This window comes from Sciurus vulgaris (genome assembly GCF_902686455.1).
Source record: "Sciurus vulgaris genome assembly, chromosome: 3".
NCBI classification, from domain to species: domain Eukaryota; kingdom Metazoa; phylum Chordata; class Mammalia; order Rodentia; family Sciuridae; genus Sciurus; species Sciurus vulgaris.
Window position 1 is genome coordinate 72,853,411 of NC_136463.1, and position 14,327 is coordinate 72,867,737.

A 14,327-nucleotide genomic window follows, 5' to 3' on the forward strand; every position below is an offset into this window, starting at 1 on the left:
ATAGGCCAGTAGGGCAGGCGGAAGACAAAGGTGTGACTGCAATAACAACCAAGGTGGTCCCAGTGCCTTCCCAGCAGAGCAGACATTGCTGCCAACCAGCACCGGCCTGTTTTGCTGAGCAGAATTCTGAACAGAATCACCCAGGACTGCTGAGGAAAGCTGAGCCAGCTTAGCCATGTTCTCCTCTGCCCTGACTCCATGGCAGCCCATCCTGGCTTATAAATAAATCTAAAGAGAATCTGTTAAAAGAGATGCCAAATATTAGGCAGCCCCACACCCTGGACCAACCCTGGTTTCACCTGGGGCCCTGCTTACAGCACCCTGCAGGAAGTGCATTCAGCCCCAAGAAGCATGGGCACCTCTGAGGACAGGAGGTAGTGTTATGTGTCTTCCAAGGACCCAGCACATCTGCTGCCTAAGTCCTGTCCTTCCAGAGCCCTCAGGACCTTTTAGAGCACACAGACACACACAAGGACACATGATGGTTCAATGTATCTGTTGCTGCATAATAACCACCCCAAAACTTAGCGAATCAAAATCATGATGACATTTTATTTTCACACTTGGCAAGCCTAAGTCTAAACTCCTTAGTGTCAATCAGGGCAGGAGACTCAAGGGCTGAGGACGGAATCTTTCAAAGTTCTATACCATCCCCCCGTGGTGGTCACTGTTGTTAGCCAACTGTGGCCTCCTGCATGGATGCTTGACTTCCTTACAGCATGATGGCTGGGTTCCCAAGTAAGTATCCCTGTAGGACAAGCAAAAACTATGTCATTTTGTGTGATCCAACCTCAGATGTCAAATAGCATAGGCCCACCAGATTCAAAAGGAGGAAACAGAGATTCCCACCCCAGCCCCCAATCCCCTGCAACTCACAGAGAAGGAGAGAGAAGGGATGAATCAAAGCCACCTCTGGAAAATACTAATCAATACAAAGTGTGTCACCTTAGGCAGGAAGAGCCTAAACAGGCAGGAAGGCTACAACATAGCACAGGGCATACTGGTGAAACTGGAGATGACAGATGACAAGAATGATTCTTGTCATTTTGTTTGGACTGGGTCATGTGTCAGTCGGCCTACTATTTTAGTTGTATTGTGTGAGAGTCCTAGTATCTATTTTGATCATCTATCACTGCATAATAAAGTACCTGATACGTGGTGGCTTAAGATAGCATACATGTATTATCTCCCATTTTCTCTGGATCAGGAATACAGGCTTAGCTCAGCCGGCTCACCTCTCTCACAGGCTGCATGCATCTCTCGGAGAAAGGAACTCCTTCCATGCTCACTCATCTGGGCTTGATCCTCACTTGCTGTTGACCTCAGGGCCTTAGATTCCGGCTGCTAGAAGAGGGTTGGAGAGATCCTGCTGCCCTCCAACAGAGCAGCTTGCTTCATCACAGCCTGAAAGGCAGTAGAGAGAAACAAAACCAGCCCAACCACAGACAGCACACACCACCGTTGCCTCTGCGTTCTGTGGGTGAGAACCAAGTCATGGGGTCCAGCCAAAGCACAGGGGACAGTAGCCAAGGTCTGACCACCCAGAGGGCAGTCACTGGGGGCCAAGTCAGGAACTGCTGACCACTGGGTCCCAGAAGTTTCCCTCACCCTCAGTCTGGGATCCTTGCCATTCACTGATTCTAATGATAGAATAAAATAAATGGTAGGTGTGTCTCAAATGCTCTTTGAACTGGAGGGCGAGGGTCACCAAGATACAAAAAGAATGAAATCAAGTAAATTTTTTCTAATTTAGTTTATAGAGCTCCTTAGAAACCTGATACTCCCAGTCATTTTATTTCAGTTATGTTTTAATCCTAATCTCTCTTTATTCAGCATGCTAATTTTTACCAAGCTAGTTATAACATAAACAGGATAGAATGGGAATATGTAACTAGTTCATTACTAACTCTTTTTAAAAAACTTTGTTGTATGCATGTGTGAATATGTAACAATGAATCTCACTAATATGCATAATTAAAATGCACCAATAAAAAATGAAAACTTTAGAAATATCTACTTATATCGGGCATGGGGGCACTCACCATGGACATCTTACTGCTATTCTTGTAGCCCACATTCTTGATTTCTGGAATGCCACCAATTAAGATAAAACACCTGGTTGTTGTGAGTTTCTTCTTCCTCTGACTTTCTCTCACCTCAATTAGCACCATGTTGGGAGGAATCCCAATATTTTTTTACTCAGAGCCTTTGGTTTCCTTTTTGGTTTTTAAACTTTTTATGTTTAAAATAATTACAGTCTCCTGTGTCCTTCATTCAGTTTCCCATAATAGTTACATTTTCCACATGATAATACAGTATTAAAACCAGAAAAAGAACATTGTTTCAAAGTGTGTATACTGTTCTATGCCTTTCTTCACACATGTAGATTCAGGTAACTACAGCTACTATTGAGACGCAGAAATGTCTGTGTTTGTAAACTTTCTGTTACTGTAACGAAGTGCCTGAGATAATAAACTTAAAAGGAGGAAAGGTTTATTTTGGCTCACAGTTGTGGAGGTTTCAGTTCATGGTTGATTGGCCCCACTGATTTTGGGACTGATAAGGCAGCATGGTAGGGAGCATAAGGGGAAGCAAAACTGCTCACTTCATGGTGGGCAGGAAACAAAGGGAAAGGGAGGAGACCAGGGCCCCATAACCCACCTGGGAATATGCCATCAGTGACCTAGCACTTCCCACTAGGCACCACTTCTTAAAGGCTCTGCCACCTCCCAACAGTCCAACACCAGGGAGCAACCCGTCATCACAAGACCTTTGGGGGACACTCCAGATGGAAACCATAGCATCCTCCATGAGTGCCAAGGTCTCCCTTGTGATACAGTCACACCCACCACCTACCCCAAAGTCCCTAGACACTGGCAATGAGGAATCTGGTTCGAATCTCTATAATTTTATCATTTCAGGAATGTTTTATAAAAGGCAGAACACCTTTTGAGACTGACTTTTTCACTTGACCAAATGTCCTTAGGATCTATCCAAGTTGTTGAGTGTATTAGTAGTGAGTCCCTCCATATTGCTAAGTCGTATTTCATGGTGTGACTGTACCACAGACTAACTCATCACCTATTGAGGGACCTGTTGGTTGTTCCCAGTTTTTTGACCATCACAATTAAAACTGGTATGTTCATTTGTACAGATTTTTGTGTGAATATATTTTTTTATCTAGGATAAATACCCAAAATGATTGCTGGGTAAGTTATGTGTGTTTTTTAAATAAATCACCAAACTATTTTGCAGAACAGCTGTGCCATTTTACATTCTAACTAACAATTATGAGAGATCTGGCTCTTTCACATCCTCAATAGCATTTGGTATTGTCATTATTGTTTTAATTTTAGCTATTTGAATAGGAGAACATAAATGAGAAATCAAACAGATGAGCAATAAGGTCTCATCATGGTCTTGTATTTTCTACTGGGTAATGATGCTGAACATCTCTTCATGTCTTATTTGCCATCTCTATATCCTCTTTGGTGAAACGTCTTCTCATATTCTTTGCCTGTTTTCTAGTTAGAGTGTTTGCTTTCCTTAAGCATAATACTTAAGAATATTTAAGTTTTCTCAATTCAAGTTCTTGATTAGATAGGTGATTTTCAAATATTTTCTCAGTCAGTATCTTATCCTTTCATCATCAATAGGACTTGTCACAGAGTACATTTTTTTCTTTAGTTTTGATACAGTCCAATTATTAATACTTATTAATCAGGTTTTTGGTATTATATGTGACAACTTTTTGCCCAATCCAAGATCCCAAATATTTTGTACTATGTTATCTTCTATAACTTTTATAGTTTTGCATTTAAATCTATGATTCATTGTCAACTAATTTTGATATAAGGTTCATTTCTTTTCCTGTGGATAATCAGTTTATATATCACCATTAATTGAAAAGATTCTCCTTGCATCATTGACTAGAATAATAGTCACATGTGTGATGTTCAAAAACTATATGCAAAGAAAAGAAATATATACACGTTTATAACACTTCATAGTCCCATGTGTATGAAATTCCAGAAAGGGCAAAATGGTGGAAATAGAAAATAGTTATTGGTTACTTAAGGCCAGAAGTTTGGAAAGGTGACTGACTACCAGGTTGCCTGAAGAAACTTTTGAGATGATTAAGTGTTCCTTATTTTTATTGTGATGGTTACTACACTATATACATAATACAAACTAATCCAATTAAGCACTTAAAATTAGTAAACTTCTATTGTATGTAAATTTTATTTAAATAAAACTGATCCTATTCCCCTCAAAACATAATTGACTTAACTCTTGTGGAGCAATTTATGGGTTCACTCGTACCATCCCATATCATGGTATGGATGTGAAGTGTCCCCCAAAGACACCTATGAGACAATGCAGGAATGTTCAGAGCTAAAATGATTACATGGCATGAGCTATAGCCTAATCAGTAGATTAATCCATCTGACAGATTGATAATTTGAAAGCACCACTGTGCTAGCTGATAACTGTAGGCAGGTGGGATGTGGCTACAGGAAGTAGATCACAGGCGCATGCCTTTAGGATTTGTATTTTTCCCGTGGCACTTCAATTCTCTCTCACTCTGCTTCCTGGCTGCCATGAGCTGAGAAACTTCCTCCTCCACACCGTTTCTCCATGATGTTCTGCCTCATCTCATACCCAGAGAAATGGAGTCAGCCGGCCATGGACTGAACCTCTGAGCCAAAGTAAACTTTTCCTCTTTCAAGTTTTTCTTGGCAGGTATTTTAGCCAAAATGACAAAAACCTGACTAACACAGTTCATTAATGTGTTTATCCCCCCAACAATACCATAGTGTCTTGAATACTGTAGTATAGTATGTCCTAAAGTCAGACAGATTGATTCCTTCCATTTAACATTTCTTTTCTGAAACTGTTTTACATATTCTATTTGCTTTCTTTTTTGATATAAATTGAAGAATAATCTTGTCTATATTCATTTAAAAAATTCTCCCTGGAATTTCAACATGTATTGTGTTAAACCTATATATCATTTTGGATGGAACTGACATCTTAGTAATGTTGACCTTTCAATCTATGAAAATGTTATATCTCTCCATTTACTTACATCTACTTTGATTCTTTCCTCAGTTTTATAGTTTTCAGCATATGAGTTCTGTGCATATTTTGTTATACCCAAGCACTTTATTTTTCTTAAATAATTATAAATGATGATATTATTTTAATTTACATATATGTACTGCTAGGATATAGCTGTGATGTTAAATCTGTATTGTCAATTTGGTTGGATTAAGAGATGCCTAAGATTAACAGGCTTCTGGATGTTGATGAAGGCATTTCCAGGAATGATTGGCATGTGAGGCAGCAGACTAAGGGGGAGACTCACCCTTAGTGTGGGATGCACCAGCAATAGGCTGGGGCCCAGATGAAACAAAACAAAAAATAAAGACGTGTCATTCTTGAGCAGTGCCTCTATTGGTGGGATCGTTGCCAGAGAAAGTTGGATTCCAGCACCTTCACTCTTCCAACCTGGGCTCTCACCAGTGACTCTCCAGTGAGTTACCAGGACTTCAGTCTCAGACTAGGGCTGCATCATTGGTCCCTCTTATTCTCAGCTTCCAGCTTCTTGGACTGAGCATCTATTGGTTCTTCTAACCAGAAGATGACCATTGTGGGACTATCTACCTTCTAAGTCTGTAAGCCAATCTAATAAAGCCCCTTTATAAAAACTTATATTCTTCCTGTTGACTCTGTTCCTCTAGAGAACCCTGACTAATACAATAAAAACACAGTAATTTTTTTTGTGTTGGGTTTATATCCTACAATCTTGCTGCACTCACTTATGAATTCTAAGAGGTTTTGGTAAATTCCTTGGGGATTTTTCTACATAGTCTATCATGTAATCTGCACATAGTTTCAGTTTCTGTCTCTTCCTTTCTGATCTGTATGACTTTTTATTTCTTTCCTTGCTATAGTGCGCTGACAAAGCGTTTCAGCCTTATGTTGAACAAGAAGGATGAGAGTAAATATTCTTACCTTGATTCCAAACTTTGCAGGATCAGGTATGTTAAGTATGATGTTAGCTGTAGGTTAAAAAGCCTCTTTTATGGATATTTTTATCAAGTTGAGGAAGTTTCATTCTATTCCTACTTCCTTGATAGTTTTGTCATTAAAGTGACTTGAAAATATATGAATATGCAAATGGTATGCTGTTACTCGATGTACAAACTGAAACAACATGTATCCCATTTGTTTACCATAAAAATAAATTTTAAAAAAAATTTAAAAAATAAAGTGACTTGAATTTCACCAACTGTATTTTATGCATGATATGATCCTGTGAATTTTCTTCCTTTGCCTATTAAAATGATGGATTTCATTCCACATATTGGGTTTTCTTAATGGATTGACCTTTTATCATTATACAGTGTTCCTCATCGTCTCTGGTAATTCTTTTTGTTCTAAAGTTAAATTTATTTGATATTAATATAATCATTCATGTTTTCCTTTGATTAATGTTTGCATGCAGTATCTTTTTCCATACTTTTGGTTTCAAGTAACTTATTATATTTGAAGTCAGTTTCAGGTAGACAGCAGGTATTTAAGTCATCTTTTTGCATGCACCTTGCCTCTTAATCAGTATATTTAGTCCATTTACATTTAATGTAATTGTTTTATTCTAAAGTTTAAGTCTGGCATTTTTTTTTGTTTGTTTGTTTTCTGTTTCTTTCTTTTTACCTCATTCATATGTTTCCTTTTTCATGCCTTCCTGTGAATTACTTGTACTTTCTTGGGGATTCCATCTAATGTTTTGATTTGTTTATTTGAGAAGAGATATTTTAATAGTTCTTTAGGTATTAAAGTATACGTATAAAACTGTCACAGTCTAAGTAGTATCAGTATTTTACCAATTCCAGTGAAATATACAAACTTACCTCCACTTAAATCCCTTTAATTTACTACACCTGTAATATAATTAAGTATTTATTTTGCATTGAGAATTATACCCAGACAGCACTGTGATTTTGCCTCAACCATCAGACATAATTGAGAAACTGAAAAGTGAAGAAAAGTCTGTTGTGTTTACTGACATTTTTATTCTTTTGGTTATTTTTTCTTCCTAATGTTCTAAATTTCTTCTCATAACATTTTAGCTCTACTTAGATAATCTCATTCAGCCATTCTTTTAGGGTGGCTCTGCTGGTGACACATTTTGTTGGTTTTCCTTCATCTGATGCGCCCTCATTCCTGAAGTCAACACCACTAGATGCAGAATGTTGAGTTTTGCCATTTCTTCTGACTTCCATGGTTTCTGATAAGAAATCTACTAGGAATCTAGTTGTTCTACCCTTACAAGTAAGCATCATTTCTATCATATCTTTCTACTTGAAAGATTCTTTTCTTGGTCTTTAGTTTTCAGGAGTTATAATGTGTCTTGGCATGATTTCTTTGGGCTTCTACTTTTGAGGTTCTTTATCTTCTTGAATCTCTAGATTTCTGTCTTTTGCCAAATCTGGGAATTTTTCAGCCACTGTTTCTTGTAATGCTTTTTCAGCCTTGTTAGTTTTCTCCTTTTTTCCTGGAACTCTGATGACTCAGGTATTAGAGTCTAACATGTCCCCAAACCCCTGTTCATTTTCTTTTTCAGTCTATTTTTCTCTGTTTTTCCAGTTGGGCAATTTCTATTTTCTATCTTTCTCTGAAGATACTTTTCTGTCTCACCTCATTGGGGTTTTGATTTTAGTTATTATATCTGGTTCTTTATGTCTACTGTTTCTTGGCTGAGACTTTCTATTTGTTTCTAACATTTTTGTGATTGCTTGTCAAAGCATTTTATGATGACTGCTTTAAACATCATTGCCTTATAATTCCAACATCTTCTGTCACCTCCATGTCAGCACCTGCTAGTTGTCTTTTCTCATTCAAATTGAGATGTTTCTGATTCTTAGTATGGAGACTTTTTTTATTATTATTGTACCTTGGAAGCTTGAGACTCTGGAAGTTAGTAATTTCTCTATTTTAGCATTCCTCCTCTAATAACAAAATAGGACCTCACTTCTGCCTTCACCAGAAATCAAAGTTCAGACACCCACTGCCTCCAGGGATGGGGAAACAGGACGGGGCAGTCTCCCCACATGGTATTTTCTGAGAGTTAGGCAGTACAGTCCTTTCTGCTATATTTCAAAAGGTAAAAGGTGATTGTCTAAACATATTCTGTTATTCTGGGCTCCTTCTTTGTGGTCTGTCATCTAGAGAAAAAGGCTTTTCTTAGAGCTTTTTTCAGTTGTGTCCATTGGCATTTCTGAGTAACCAACTTCTCCAACACCCAGTTCAGGACATAAGAAGAAAAAAGAGTCCCAGGGAATTCACTACCATGTCACTCCTCAATGCCTCCTTCTTTCCACCTCTCAGAGTCTTTTTATGTTTATTTTATGAACTGTCCAGTGTCTTTCATGGTAGTTAGAAAGAATAGGGAAAATGCATCCATTATCCCAAACTCAAAAATGTCACAGCTTTTGTTTTGAAAGGAGTCCTATGGTTTCTTTATAAAATTACCCCCAAAGGTTCTTCTGTGATTATGAGACCTGTAACTTAATCAATGTATCCTAGTTTGAATGGACTGAGTGGTACTACAGGCAGGTGGGGCATATCTGGAGGAGGTGGATCACTGGGGCATGGCTGGAGGAGGTGCCCTGGAAGGGTGCATCTGTCCTACAGCCCCTTCCTGACCCCTTCTCTGCTTCCTAGCTATCATGAGCTGGCTGGTTTCCTCCACCGTGCCCTTCTCCCTTATCTTGGGCCCAGATCAATGGAGCTGGTCAACCATGTACTGAACCTCTAAAACCATGAACCAAAATATACTTTTTCTCCTTCTGGTTGTTCTTCTTGAGTATTTTGGTCACAGCAACAAAGAACTGACCCACAAAGTTGACTCTTGCAGATAACATCTTGGGGCCCTGGCTGAGCAGCTTCCTGGGCCTAAGTTGCCTCCATCAACGTCCCAATGATCAAATGTGGGGGAAGTTGGCTGCATCCTTGTCAGCCCCTCTCATACACTATTAATTCCTTAAGGACTAAATAAGTGTCCTTTTCATCTTAGAGTCCCCAACACCAAGAGAAAATTAGCATAACTGGGGCACAGCTTCTTTGCTCAATAGATTTCTTTATCAAAACCATGACCTAGCCGGGTGTGATGGTACATGCCTGTAATCTCAGCAGCATGGGAGGCTGAGGCGCAGGAGGATCACAAGTTCAAAGCCAGCCTCAGCAAATTAGCAAGAGCCTAAGCAACTCAGAAAAACCCTGACTCTAAATAAAAACAAAATAGGGCTGGGAACGTAGCTCAGTGGTTAAGTACCCCTGGGTTTCAATCCCTGGTACCAAAAAAAAAAAAAAAAAAACAATGACTCCATCCCCTTAAGAATCACTGGGTGTGGCAGTGGCTGACTCTGGAGAGGCCTCATACTCAGACCAGGAGCAAGTGAGACTCTCCTCAAGGATTTATTTTCAGTGTGAACTCCTAAACCCATTTGGAGAGGTTCTTAGTCCCCAATTTTACTTTTCTTTTTAATTTATTTTTATTGAAAACAAATGGGACACATGTTGTTTCTGTTTGTACATGGAGTAACAGCATACCATTTGCATATTCATACATTTACATAGAGTAATGATGCTTGATTCATTGCATTATATTTTTCCTTCCCCCCACCCCTCCCACCTCTTTTTTCCCTCTATATAGTCCCTCCTTCCTCCATTCTTGCCCCCCTCCCAACCCCCATTACGTGTCATCATCCGCTTATCAGTGAGATCATTCGTCTTTTAGATTTTTGAGATTGGTTTATCTCACTTAACATGATATTCTCCAATTTCATCCATTTGCCTGCAAATGCCATAATTTTATTATTTTTTATAGCTGAATAATATTCCATTGTATATATATATATATATATATATATATATATATATATATATATATATATATACCACAGTTTCTTTATCCATTCATCAATTGAAGGGCTTCTAGGTTGGTTCCACAGTCTGGCTATTGTGAATTGAGCAGCTATGAACATGGATGTGGCTGTATCTCTGTAGTATGCTGATTTTAAGTCCTTTGGGTATAGGCCAAGGAGTGGGATAGTTGGGTCAAATGGTAGGTCCATTCCAACTTTTCTAAGGAATCTCCACACTGCTTTCCAGAGTGGCTTCACTAATTTGCAGTCCCACCAGCAATGTATGAGTGTACCTTTCTCCCCACATCCTCTCCAACACCTATTGTTGCTTGTATTCTTGATAATCACCATTCTAATTGAGGTGAGATGGAATCTTAGTGTGGTTTTGATTTGCATTTCTCTTATTACTAAAGATGGTGAACATTTTTTCATATGTTTGTTGATTGCTTGTAGATCTTCTTCTGTGAACTGTCTGTTCATATCCTTAGCCCATTTGTTCATTATGTTATTTGTATTCTTGGTGTAGAGATTTTTGAGTTCTTTATATATTCTGGAAAGTAGTGCTCTATCTGAAGTATGAGTGGCCAAGATATTTTCCCACTCTGTAGGCTCTTTCTTCACATTGCTGATAGTTCCCTTTGCTGAGAGAAAGCTATTTAGTTTGAATCTATCCCAGTTATTGATTCTTGCTTTTATTTCTTGTGCTATGGGAGTCCTGTTAAAGAAGTCTGATCCTAAGCCAACAAGTTGAAGATTTGGACCTACTTTTTCTTCTATAAGATACAGGGTCTCTGGTCTGATTTCAAGGTCCTTGATCCATTGTGAGTTGAGTTTTGTGCGGGTTGAGAGATAGGGATTTAGTTTCATTCTGTTGCATATGGATTTCCAGTTTTCCCAGCACCATTTGTTGAAGAGGCTATCTTTTCTCCATTGCATATTTTTGGCACCTTTGTCTAGTATGAGAAAATTGTATTTATTTGGGTTTCTGTCCATGTCCTCTATTCTGTACCATTGATCTACCTGTCTATTTTGGTGCCAATACCATGCTGTTTTTGTTACTACTGCTTTGTAGTATAGTTGAAGTTCTGATATTGCGATACCCCCTGTTTTATTCTTCCTGCTAAGGATTGATTTAGCTATTCTGGGTTTCTTATTCTTCCAGATGAATTTCATGATTGCTTGCTCTGTTTCTGTGAGGTACATCATTGGGATTTTAATTGGAATTGCATTGAATCTGTATAGCACTTTTGGTAGTATGGCCATTTTGACAATATTAATTCTGCCTATCCAAGAACATGGGAGATCTTTCCATCTTCTAAGTTCTTCCTCAATTTCTTTCTTCAGTGTTTTGTAGTTTTCATTGTAGAGATCTTTTACCTCTTTGGTTAGATTGATTCCCAAGTATTTTATTTGTTTTTGAGGCTGTTGAAAATAGAGTTGTTTTCCTTATATGTCGCTTGCGTATAAAAATGCTTTAGATTTATGTGTGTTGATTTTATAGCCTGCTATTTTGCTGAATTCATTGATGAGGTCTAGAAGTTTTCTGGAGGAGGTTTTTGGATCCTCTAAATATAGAATCATATCATCAGCTAATAGTGACAGCTTAAGTTCCTCTTTTCCTATTCTTATCCCTTTACTTTCTTTAGTCTGCCTAAATTGCTCTGGCTAGAGTTTTGAGGACAATGTTGAATAGAAGTGGTGAAAGAGGACATCCCTGTCTTGCTCCCGTTTTTAAAGGGAATGGTTTCAGTTCTTCTCCATTAAGAATGATGTTGGCCATGAGCTTAGCATAAATAGCCTTTACAATGTTCAGGCATGTTCCTACTATCCCTATTTTTCCTAGTGTTTTGAGCATGAAGGGGTGTTGTATTTTGTCGAACACTTTTTCTGCATCAATTGAAATAACCATATGATTCTTATCCTTAAGTCTATTGACATGATGGATTACGTTCACTGATTTATGAATGTTGAACCATCCTTGCATTCCAGGGATGAACCCCACTTGATCATGGTGCACAATTTTCTTAATATGTTTTTGGATACGGTTTGCCAATATTTTGTTAAGGATATTTGCATCTATATTCATCAAGGATATTGTTCTAAAATTTTCTGTCCTTGATGTGTCTTTTCCTGGTTTGGGTATGAAGGTGATATTAGCTTCATAGAATGAGTTCGGTAGGGTACCCTCCTTTTCTATTTCCTGGAATACTTTGAGAAGTATTGGAATGAGTTCTTCTTTGAAGGTCTTGTAGAACTCAGCTGAGAATCCGTCTGGTCCTGGGCTTTTCTTGGATGGTAGATTTTTAATGGCTTCTTCTATTTCATTGCTTGATATTGATCTGTTTAAATTGTGTATGTCCTCCTGGTTCAGTTTGGGAGGAGCATATGTCTCTAGAAATTTGTCAATGTCTTCAGCAGTTTCTATTTTGTTGGAATACAGATTTTCAAAGTAGCTTCTCATTATGTTCTGTATCTCAATGGTGTCTGTCGTGATATTTCCTTTTGCATCATGTATTTTAGTAATTTGAGTCTTCTCTCTCCTTCTGTTTGTTAGCGTGGCTAAGGGTTTGTCTATTTTGTTTACTTTCTCAAAGAACCAACTTTTTGTTTTGTCAATTTTTTGAATAGTTTCTTTTGTTTCAATTTCATTGATTTCAGCTCTGATTTTAATTATTTCCTGTCTTCTACTACTTTTGTTGTTATTCTGTTCTTCTTTTTCTAGGGCTTTGAGCTATAATGTTAGGTCATTTAATTGTTGACTTTTCATTCTTTTCTGGAATGCGCTCCATGCAATGAATTTTCCTCTTAGTACCGCTTTCATAGTGTCCCAGAGATTTTGATATGTTGTATCATTGTTCTCATTGATCTCTAAGAATTTTTTCATCTCCTCCCTGATGTTTTTTGTTATCCATGTTTCATTCAATAGCATATTATTTAGTCTCTAAGTGTTTGAGTAATTTTCCTTTTTTATTTTATCATTGATTTCTATTCTCAGTCCATTATGATCTGATAGAACACAAGGCAGTATCTCTATTGTTTTTGCATTTCCTAAGGGCTGTTTTGTGGCATAACACATGGTCTATTTTTGAGAAGGTTCCAAGTGCTGCTGAGAAGAAAGTGTATCCGCTCGTTGATGGATGGAATATTCTATATATGTCTATTAAGTCTAGTTATTGATTGTGTTATTGAGTTCTATGGTTTGTTTGGTTGGATTTTGTTTGGAAGATCGATCTAGTGGTGACAGCGGTGCGTTAAAGTCACCCAGAATTATTGCGTTGTGGTCTATGTGATTCTTGAAATTAAGAAGGATTCGTTTGATGTACAGGGATGCACCATTGTTTGGAGCACAAATATTTACTATCGTTATGTCTTCCTGATTTATGTTTCCCTTAAGCAGTATGAAATGTCCTTCTTTATCCCTTCTGACTAACTTTGGCTTGGAAGTCCACTTTATCTGATATAAGGATGGAAACCCCCGCTTTTTTACTGAGTCCATGTGCCTGGTAGGTTTTTTCCCATCCTTTCACCTTTAGTCTGTGGATGTCTTTTTCTATGAGATGAGTCTCTTGCAGGCAGCATATTGTTGGGTCTTTCTTTTTAATCCATTCTGCCAGTCTATGTCTTTTGAGTGATGAGTTTAGGCCACTAACATTTATAGTTATTATTGAGAAATGATTTGCATTCCCAGTCATTTGGCTTATTTTTGGTTTTTAAGTTGGCTTGGTTTCTCCTTTGAGTGGTTTTTCCCTAAGGTAGTTCCTCCCTTTGCTGACCTCCATTGTTGTTTTTCATTTCCTCCTCATGGAATATTTTGTTGAGAACATTCTATAGTGCAGGCTTTCTATTTATAACTTCTTTTAACTTTTGTTTATCATGGAAGGATTTTATTTCATCTTCAAATCTGAAGGTTAGTTTTGCTGGGTATAGGATTCTTGGTTGGCAACCATGTTCTTTCAGAGCTTGAAATATGTTGGTCCAGGCCCTTCTAGCTTTTAGAGTCTGGGTTGAGAAGTCAGCTGCTATCCATATTGGTCTCCCCCTATATGTAATCTGATGCTTTTCTCTCACGGCCTTCAAAATTCTATCTTTATTTTGAATGTTAGGCATTTTCATTATAATGTGACTTGGTGTGGATCTGTTGTGATTCTGTGCATTTGGTGTTCTGTAAACCTCTTGTATTTGATTTTCCATTTCATTCTTCAGGTTTGGGAAATTTTCTGATATTATTTCATTGAGTAGGTTGTTCATTCCTTTGGTTTGTATCTCTGTGCCTTCCTCAATCCCAATAATTCTTAAAGTTGGTCTTTTCATGATGTCCCATAGTTCTTGGAGATTCTGTTCATGATTTCTTACCATCTTCCTGTTTGAGCAACTTTATTTTCAAGATTCAATATT

General features: G+C 37.9%; 1 long non-coding RNA gene across 1 annotated transcript in view; it reads right to left on the reverse strand.

Annotated features, from left to right (window-relative positions):
- Nucleotides 1-14,327, reverse strand: part of LOC306655872 — a 125,436-nt gene that overhangs the window by 11,921 nt on the left and 99,188 nt on the right. Inside the window, exon 3 of the long non-coding RNA XR_013762339.1 lies at nucleotides 1,236-1,404. This is a non-coding gene — a long non-coding RNA (uncharacterized lncRNA). The remainder of the gene's footprint in view (nucleotides 1-1,235; nucleotides 1,405-14,327) is intronic.